Raw genomic sequence first — 9,831 nt, forward strand, 5'->3', positions numbered from 1 at the left:
AAAACATCATGCCGATTAATAAACCCTGCAAGAGCCATGGAAATCCTGAGTGTCTCATCAACCCTCAGAGCACTAATCTGTTTTTATTCCTCTTTCTGCATTATTGCCTCCTTTACTTGGCTTTGGAGATCGTTGCAGTTTATATTCATCTTTTTATTAATTGCAGAGAGCTCCTTCACCTGTTCTGCAAAAAGCGCTGGCCGTTTGGCCCCTCTGCCCACGCAGGGCTCCCGGACACGTGTCCTTCGCAAGGCCACGTGCCTGTTGGTCATGCACGGCTGAAGGACCCCAATGGATCTTAATTGCATTAAAAAGAAATGTGCTGCCCAGCGGAGCAATAGCATTTTGGTGACTGCTGATGGACCTTCCCAGTAAGACTTTCTCCAGAAGGAGATGTTTCCCAGAAGATGCTTCACAATTTTGACCCGTGAGCAGTCGGCTTGGGGTGAATCGCCACGTTTTGCTCTCCAGGGAAGGCCACCATGGAGCACATCGGTGGTGGGAGAGACCCAAGACGTGGTGGCTGTGAGCAGGTTTCCCATTACGATGGCCAAAGAAACCGAGCCATGGTTTGGCACACTGCACACTCAAAATGTCTCAAAGAGAGTTTTGGACTAGCTAAAAAGTCCTATTTCTGCATGTTCTAAAGAAAAAATTGTCTGGCTTTTTTTTTTTTTTCAAGGCAGGGCAATTATTTAACTCCAACGCTTCGCTCAATTAATTTTAAAATATGCTTAAGAGGAGAAAGGAGAGAAGATGAAACCTGCACTGAAATTCTCCATAGTATTGGGCCTGTGCCAAAATACATCTGACCTAAGCCACCCCCGAGATTTGCTGTCCGATCCCAGGCTGGAAGTTTTCCAAGATGCATGGACAAGCAAACCCAGACTGGGAAGACCACTGGGATTCAGGGGTGGCTGCAGGATTAGCCCATCGGGTTGTCTGGAGGCTTCTGTTTGGGGCTTTAACTGCTGGTTTGGGGGTTCAGCTGCAGCATCCATCATTTTGGATGCTCCAGTGAGCATCCTTCATTGGAGCCCAGTGCTTAGCATGGCTGGGGTCTTCGACCCCCTTCCAAGCACTTCCCTGGAGCTCCAAAACTGATATCTAATAAGGTCAGTGCTCACACTGGCAATCCATCCGAAGGTCCAGACATGGCAGACAGGGATGCACTTGTGGGATTTCCAAGAAAATGCCAGTTAGCTGCTTTTCTGCCCTCTGGGTGCTTCAGGACCCCAGCCTGAAGTGTGTGGTGTCGTGCCCAGGACTGGGCATCTCTGATTTTCCCTGGCTGCCACCATGCTCTGTTAAGACTGCACTTCATTACTTTAATTTGTGATGCTTTACTTGACCCTGTGAAGGTATAAATCACTGCTTCCCCCACTGGGTATCGATGCTATTACTTGAAGGAGTTAAAAATGCCTGTAGAGCTCTCTAAAGCTCTTTAATGGCAAGAAATAAAGGAAAGCCTCGGCAGGTTTGGGTGCTGTTTGGCACCGATGAACCAGCGTGTCACTTCAGCAAGATATGATCTCGTTATGGTCTCAGAGCCAAATGGTAAAATGCCGGATGTGTTGCTCAGCCATAATCCACGAGCAAAATGCTTCATTTTCATAAAATGCCGAGAGGCAGCCAGACCTAATGTGATGCAAGAGGGAGGAGATGAAGCTCCTTGGGCTGCCCCAAGCCACTTCAGCCTCCCAGGGCTGGGAGTGGGGTGACGGGCGTACACAAGCGTAGCATCCAGGCGCTTTCTGAGCCTGGCTCTTTTCTTGGTCCCAGCAACATCCCATGGCCATGAGTTGCACAGCCCAATGGTACGGTGAGTGCAAAAATACTTCCTTTGGCATGATCGGGGTTGCAAGCTGCCATCTTTGGTTCTCCCATGTGTTCCCCGGTGGGGACATTAAAGGATGCTCCTCCTTTCAGGAAGCACAGCCGGGCTGGATCAGTCATGCCAGCTGGAAATGGCACTTGCTTGGACTTTATTTCTGACTCCAGGCACTAAATCCCAGACTCCCATCCCAGGCTGGGAAAGCAAGAACAGAAATGGGCGTCTGCAGGCAGCAGCTTTGGGGCTGGCTCTCGAAGCATCGGCTCGACCGTGTGCTTGTGTAAATCCCGGCAGGGTCTTCGAATCTGCACTTCGGTCACCCACATCCACCCAGCTCCTTCAGCCACCTGCCCCACCAAAATCCAGGGTCAGGACCCCAAACAACCAAGGGCTTCCCAACCCTTCCCTTCCCCAGGGTTATTTGCAGAGCTGAGGAACCAGCACCAGCTTCTTGTCTGGAAGAAAACTCTGGGAGAGGAAAAGACACAGGGAAAAGCATTACTTGCAAGAGAGCGTTTGCTTGGGTCGGCCTCTAGTAGAAGCCTGTTTAATTCAGCTTCATTTGCATGGATGAACCGTTGCACGTGGAGGGGTTTTCTCCATCCCTTGGATGATCTGCTGTAGGGCGTTCGGAGCTGCTGCCTGCCAGGATTACTAGGAGTGTGCTCCATGTTTGCAAACTTGTTTCAAAAACATTTTGAAATTTCCCAGGAAACAAATTTCCAAGGAGGAACTGGACATTGGGATGGATCTGGATCTTTTATTCCAGCTCTGATTAAAAAAGATAACTCATCTTGTCATGGAGAGGAAAGTTTGTCTCTAAAGGAAAAGTCAAAACATATCTTTGCAGGAGGGTCAGCCATGTTCCTGCAAAACACCTCGGTCTTGATGAAACTGCAGCGAGCCGACCGTCCGGTACCAGGACCTCGCTGCTCCGAAGGCGTGTTGGCAGATTACCCCAATTCCCCAAAGTTTACCTTGGCTCCAGAAGACCCTTCCAAGCAATTCATGTGTTTCTGAGCTGACATTTAAAATGTTGGGAGGTTCTGGCTGGCTACGGAGTTCTTCTCTAATTACGTTCCAGCGCGTTGCTTGTCATGAACTTGTTAATAGCCTGATCCGGTGTGGGCAGATTGCAAGAGTCATATTTTGTCCGCAAACACTCGTGTTTTGGACCTCCTCCTTGTCGGAGACTTACCCCAGGAGGGCTTTGAACAAGAGGGACTTTTTCCAGTTTTTAGGAGTTGCAATGACTTCATCGCGTTTTCTCAGTGCAGATCAGAAGTTTAATGGCAAAAAAGTATTAATCCAGAGATTAGGTTTGCAGGGAATGCAAAAAAGCAGTGATCTGCAAAAAACAAGGTATAAAAAGACATGAGAACATCAGTTCAACACCACAAGCATAAAAAAACCCTAACTCACAAACAAAAAAACCTCCAGAAAATGTGAAGAATTCCCACTGCTATTCACAGGAAGTTTGTTATGCTTTTTTCTTTTTTTTTTTTCTCTTTTGAAGACTAATATCTTGATTTTAAAACCTCTGCCTCGAGAACTAGTCAGCCTACTCCATGCCCAAGAGCAACCAGCCAGGCTTTGGACGTGCTCCCTTTGAATGAACCGGCGACTGGGTTTTGGGAGCTGCCAAACAAACTCCCTTGGCTCCGCTGGGCTCCCCCCACCCACAGGCACAAGGCAGGAGAGAGTTGGCAACACAGTGGGTTGTATCTGCAACAGAGTGAGATGCATCCAGGCGGTGATTTGGGCTGGAAAGTCAGGATTTGCAGAGTTTGCTCACAATGCACAGAAACGATCGCCTGTCTCAGACCAGCACGTGGGGCTTTCATCCCAGCTACCAGCAAAGTGGGGTTTAAAGATGCTGTTGCTTCTGCTCAGGCTGCAGACTACACAAACAGCCTCAGAAAGCTACCAGAAGTTAACAGGGGCTGTGCAATGCTAAGCTTAGCCCAAAAAGGAGTTGCTTTGCTGCTGCCTCTTAATTACGATGCTCCTGAGTGACAGCAGAGGAGGAGCAAAGACTGCTTTTTTCTCCCCAGTCATCTCTGTGCCATCTATCTCCCAACAGTTCGTTTTAATTATGCAGTTATAGTGTGTACAAAGCTTTCTGTGAGCTTTAGTGGGTAATTAAAACAGATGGTGAGCTTAATGGGACCAACTCCTTTTTCTTCTTTTAATTAATGTGTTAACAGTTTATGGGCCAGCCTGTGGAAATCTGTTATTCAGCAGCTCTGTAGGTCTACAAGCCCTCTTCGTGTATACAGCCCTGCCACACGCAGAGATACACATGCATGGAGATGCTGTCCTGAACATGACAGTGGTCTCGAGGAGGTCTCCGCACGCCTCGTGTCACCTCCGCGGCGGCGTGTACCTCACTGGTAAGACGCAAGCACCCTCGAGGCGATGCTGGAAGGATGCAGGTCTTCCAGGCACACACCGACTTCTTGCAGGACCAGGACAGCCAAACATCTCTGAAGATGACGGTCATCTCAAACCTCTGCTGGAAGCAATGGGGGAGGAAGAGGAGGAGGCACACAGATGAGTCCCAGGGCACAATCCCCTCCACCTCCAATGTGCGGGCAGAAAGGGGGATGCAAAACGCTCTTGGGGTCAAAGTGTGGGGACCAGCAGTGGTCAGGGAGCAACAAAGGGGCTCGGCGAGCCGGTAACGAGGTGCAGCCCTCCAAGGTGGAAAAGCAGGGAGGGGATGAGGCAGGATAGGTTTTGCCAGAGGCTGAAACAACGCACCAGCATCCTAATGTCGTTTCATGACATGTGGCCGACAGCAGCCTCCAAAGTGATGCCAGGCGCTTTCGACACACAGTGCGAGTCTTCTGAGGCCAAGCAAAGCTGCAGATCTTATGTTTCCCGGAGGAGCTACCCCACCAGCAAGTGCCAGGTGTCGGGATGGACATGGAGCAGGGTGGGAGCAGATGGGACCCCGAAGCTGGGGTTATACTGGGAAGAGAAGCTCAGGGACAGGGAGGGCAGGCTGCACAGTGTGGGGAAGGTGAGGAGAGCAGGGCAAGGATGGACATTTCCAAAGGAGCCCTCTATTTGCCCAAGGTGCCTTGAGACTGCAAGATGAGGCAACAGCAAGCTGTGACATCTCAGTGGCTTTGGGAAGGAGGGGCTGTGCCAGGTCTCTGCCGATGCAGGATCAGGCAGGCATCAAATGATGCCAGCGGGAACGCTGTTCACAGCACCCAAAAGAAGGTGGGTCCCCAAACAGCACGTATTTAACTTGCTGAGCTCCCCACCACAGGACGCTGAGGATGTCAATGGTTACGTGGGTTCAAGAGGATACTGGAGAAATTCATGGGATCGAAATCCACTGGGTTGCTAAATTCACAGAAGCCCCATCAGGAAGCCCTTGAGCTGGCCATGTAAGATGAAGTATCCATTGCCGAACGGCTCTCACGAGCCTTTGGCAGTGGGACAGGATGGGCTGGGAGGATTAACTTCAGGAGGGCAATGCACCGTTTCTGCAGGCAAAAGCGCAAAGCCTAAGAAGAATGAGCATTTGGAGAGCTGCTTCCAAGCCTGTGGGTTGCTGGCAGGCATGTTACAGAAGTGGCTAGCCTGATGAACTGATAATTTTTTTTGTAAACTGGCCCTGGTTATGGTAACAAACAAGGCATGGGGCATAACTGGAAGGGAATCCCATCCAGCCCACTATTGGATTGGGGATAAATCATGGCTGAGGCACTGGCTGTGCCTTGGACTCAGTTGGGCCACTTCGATTAGCTTCTTGAAAGAACAGCGGTTTCAGGGGAATGATCCCCAAACAAAAAGGGCCCCTTGATGCCATTTAACAAGAAAACATCCCTACGGAGGTCTCCTTTGCCCAAGCCCTGATGCTCTTCCAGGCGGTGGGGTGCTGAGCCACCCTCCCTGCTGTGGGGAAGGGGCCATCTCTCACCCACCAGGCAGCACACAAAGCTCTTGCTGCCAAATGCACAGCTGGAGGATGAGCACGGCTGGTCCGAGTAAGCTGGCAAGCTGAAATAATAAATCCCCGGTCAAGGGGAAAAACAATGTATGTTATTTCTGAGAGCACTGGGGTTTTGTCTGGTTTTGATCTCATGCTTTTTACCACGGACAGGACTGCAAAGAGGCTCTGCAACCTCACGGAGGGATGCAGAGGTGCAAGGTGCTGTGCAAAATTAAGGATGAGCCTTGTTCAAACATGTGGCCTCCATGCACAGAAGGCAGACGAGGCCGGAGGGGACGGGGATGCGCATTGATGCTGCAGGCTGGTGTGGGCTTCTCTGCACATCTGCAGCCCAGCTGTTGGGTTATGGCTTGGCATTGCTGAGCTTTTCCAGCCCTCGCTTTAAAGTGACATTCAAAAATGTTAACGGCAGGGAGAGGGGCACCTTGGCGAGGAAAAGTGCGGCTCAGCAGCCGCATCCCTGCACTGGGAGCAGCTCCGCATGGCACTGGAGGCGTTCGGAGGCTGGGGGAATGGACTTAGAGGAAACCATCCAACCCTTTCCAGGCCAGACCACAGGGATGCACTCACCCATGCCAAGCATGCTGTCCCCACGGAGGGTCACACAGTCGGGCCAATACTAATCACCTTGTGATGAGCCCTGTCCCCTGTCTGAGCTGCCCTGGCTCCCCCCGTGCCCCTCTCCGGCCACGGCTTGCCGGAGGACCACAGGCTTCCCAGCCCTTCCATTGCATAAGGAGCTCGTTGCTACAACAGAAATTGCAAAAACCATGGAAACTGCTTGTCTCAGCCAAACCCAAACTTAACTGTATACACAGCATAAAATTTAGTTGCTTTAAACTTGCATTTTTTGGCTCAACTCTCCTGGCCACATCCTGAGCCCAAATGGATTGAATTACTGAGCACAAAATAAATTCCATCTGAGTGGGCTGCAGCCCTTGTCTCCCTGAACAAAGGCTGAGGTGTTTGCTTTGCCTTTTTTTTTTTTTTTTTTGTCTTCTGGAAGAAAATGAGCTAATATTGTCCATGTGGAGGAAGAGAGGCCAGAGCGCTGGGGAGAACAGTTAGCCATGATTTCCCTGACATCAGCCACCTTCCCTGCAGCTCCACGCCAGGGACCGAAGGCAAGCAGAGCCGGAGCAGAGCACACCATGCCATCATGTCTGGATCAGCCCCGAGGGCAACGATGCTACTGCCTCCAGCATCCTCCGGACAGATGTCATCTGATGTGACAGTGCCACCTCCCTTTGCCCTGGGACTCCCTCGCCTCCTTCGGAGCAGGGACCACGCGCCAGGCGCTGCACAAAGATAGAGGGATGGAGAACTCCAAGTCTTTGGGAGGGTGGGTAGCAGGGCACAGGGCTGCCTGTGGGTGTTCTTTTGTCCTTAAAATTGGGCAGGAGAGTGAGGAGGAAGGAAGAGGGAGAAAGGAGCAGAAGGTGGTGGCAGAAGAACTGGAAGGGAGTTGCAAACACCCACCGAGCACCAGCATCCTCTGCTAGCCGGGGGGGAGTGTGTCTCTGAGCCCCCCCTACCCAGCCATGGCTTGCAAAACCCAAACACACAAGGAGGGAAATGCCCCCAGCAGCCCCAGCACCGCCCAAGTCTGGGGGTGTCATGGTGGGGCAGAGGCGGTTTGCCTGGGCAGGCGGCATGCCTGGGCTCCAGGAGACCACCACGGTGTGGGTGGGCTGGGGAGGGGGGGGTCCACCCGTGCAAACAAGGCATCGCGCACCCCAGACACATCCCGCTAATCTCCAGCTAAATTCCAACCGAGGGGGGGTTCAGCAGCCAGACCCCCCCCCTCCCCACCACCATACCCAGCTCTCACCAGTGTAGGGTGAACACAGAGGAAGGAGGCAGAGAAAAACCCCTGTGGCCCCTCACCGCTGCCTCCAGCCTGCGGCCGCCACGGAAGGCGTCTCCGCGTGGGAAGCGGCTCAGCCGGCTCTGCCTGTCCCTGCCCTCCTGCCGGCTGCACCTCACCTCTCCCGGCAGCCGCTCCACCCCAGAGCCAACATTCCCCAGCCCCACGGCGCTGGAGAGGGTTCAGTTCTCTGGCTCGCATACGTCTGCAGACCCACTCCGTGGTCACCTCCGTGGAGGACATCTTCTCCGCAGGGACTCGTCCCAAGGGGCCACAAGAGCCCCTGGTCCGTGCTTGAATAAGCCCACCAGGAAGGCTGACCTCAAAACCATCCTTAACGAGAGGGTCCCCCAAAACATGCTTTAGATATTCCCCAGCTCTCGGCTCACAGCCCAGCTACACGCTGAGCAGCCCTGCAGAAGTGCTGTGGGAAAGGAGTTTCTGGGAAGTTTTCCTTGATGAACCATAATTTGCTCAGAGCAACCAAAATGCTTCATAATTTGCCCAATTAATTCTCTGCTGGTGGCTCATGCACCCTTAGAAAGTCTGGTCAAAGTGAAGGCTGCAGCCGGGAGGGAAAGCTGGAGCACGTGCCCCACTCCAGCCTGTACAACAGTTCCTCGAGGATATTTTGGCTTATTTATTGACTTTACTATTGCAGTTCTTTTTGGAGAAAAAACAAAAAGCAGAACGGGGTTGCCACTGACACCTTCGCTATGAGGTTTGTGCATTGCATCGGTGCAGAACCCAGCTAAGGGCTGGGGCTGTGGTCGCCATGGTTTGCTGTCACCCTACAGCTGCCACCACTGCGGAGGGCTGTCACCGCCTCCCCAGTGAGCTGGAAATAACGGGATGGCAGTCGAGGACATGGGGATGGTCTTCTGCGATTCATCACGTCCTATTTTGCACACTGGGAGGGCAAGCATCTCCTCAACGATGGTCTTTCTTACCCAAAAGCGATGGATGCCCCGGAGCAGAAACAGTCCTTCTGTTTGTGATGCCCCTCTTCAGGTGGGCTGAACCATCCAAACTCTCTTGCACATCAAGGTGTAACGTCCTTGGTGCTGGGGCTGAGCCGCTTGGAGTGAATTCTTCCTCACAATTTCTCAGCCTTCACATTTAATAATGACTTAATAATCATTTAATAATGATTCACATACACTCCGTGGAGCAATAATTGCCCAGTTCCCTTATCGAAAACCACATCTGGCTGGGAAAGCATGGCTCGGACGCAGCTTTGATCTCAGCTCCCCAAAACTCCTGCACACCAACGTTCGCTGCATCGCATGCGCTGAGGCTGGGTCACGCTTCCCCATCGTGCCATGGAGTACCTGTGATCAGCTCCCAGTTAGCTACCCTCTTTTCCCAAATCATTGCACAGGAGCGACGTCACCATTTCCACAAATTGATGGTGCTGTGGTGATTTCCTGCAGCTGGGCTGCTCTAGCCCCTCCACAATGAGCGGGTATGGCTGAAGAGGATGTCTACAAGGGGAAAAAATAAAAAATAAATCACGCAGGGTTGTCTCCTCCGGAACCATTGAGTCTGCTTCTTGAGATGAGCAGTTGCTCGGAAAGTGGAAACCTGTCTCTCAAACGTCAGCAGAGCTGTTATTACAGTAAATGAGTTTTTAAACAAGGATGAGAAAAACAAACAAAACCAAGACCCAGCCCTCCAGCTTGTAATGGAAAGCAGGAAAACAGCCACTTGCCGTGGCCCGTGGCCACCATCCCAGACCCCCCTCGAGCCCACACCCAGCTCTGGTGGGATGCAGCATGCCACCAGTAACTCCAGCTCTCTCAGAAACCTTGCTGTCATGGGTCCCCACCCCAAAATCCACCAGCGCCGGTAGCAGGGCTCTGCTTGCCCCATGCCTGGTGTCCTGCAGGGCTGGCACGGGGTGAGTAGGTCGCTCGAGGCAAGCTCCGGTTTGGCAGTGGGATTGGTACATCACCCATGGGAGCTTCTCAGCAGAGAAGGTTTCCAAAGAGATCAACCCAATCAAATGTCCACCGTTATCCCAATCTGAGCCAAATCTAACAGCTGGCTTGGGCTAAAACGTAAAGGTTCATCCTCACCCTCCCCAAGAGCATTCCACCCATTAGGAATTCCATTCCATTAGGAAACGGGCATTTGCTTATGGGGGGAGATGGCCTGGGT

General features: G+C 52.2%; 1 long non-coding RNA gene across 1 annotated transcript; it reads right to left on the reverse strand.

The window, feature by feature from the left end:
• Positions 1-1,944: 1,944 nt before the first annotated feature.
• On the reverse strand, positions 1,945-6,770 carry LOC128140139 (uncharacterized). The gene is made up of 2 exons (XR_008234628.1): positions 4,221-6,770; positions 1,945-3,182 (listed from the first exon to the last, which is right to left on the reverse strand). It is a non-coding gene; the product is annotated as an uncharacterized LOC128140139 (long non-coding RNA).
• Positions 6,771-9,831: the final 3,061 nt, after the last annotated feature.

Source organism: Harpia harpyja, chromosome 3 (genome assembly GCF_026419915.1).
Source record: "Harpia harpyja isolate bHarHar1 chromosome 3, bHarHar1 primary haplotype, whole genome shotgun sequence".
NCBI classification, from domain to species: domain Eukaryota; kingdom Metazoa; phylum Chordata; class Aves; order Accipitriformes; family Accipitridae; genus Harpia; species Harpia harpyja.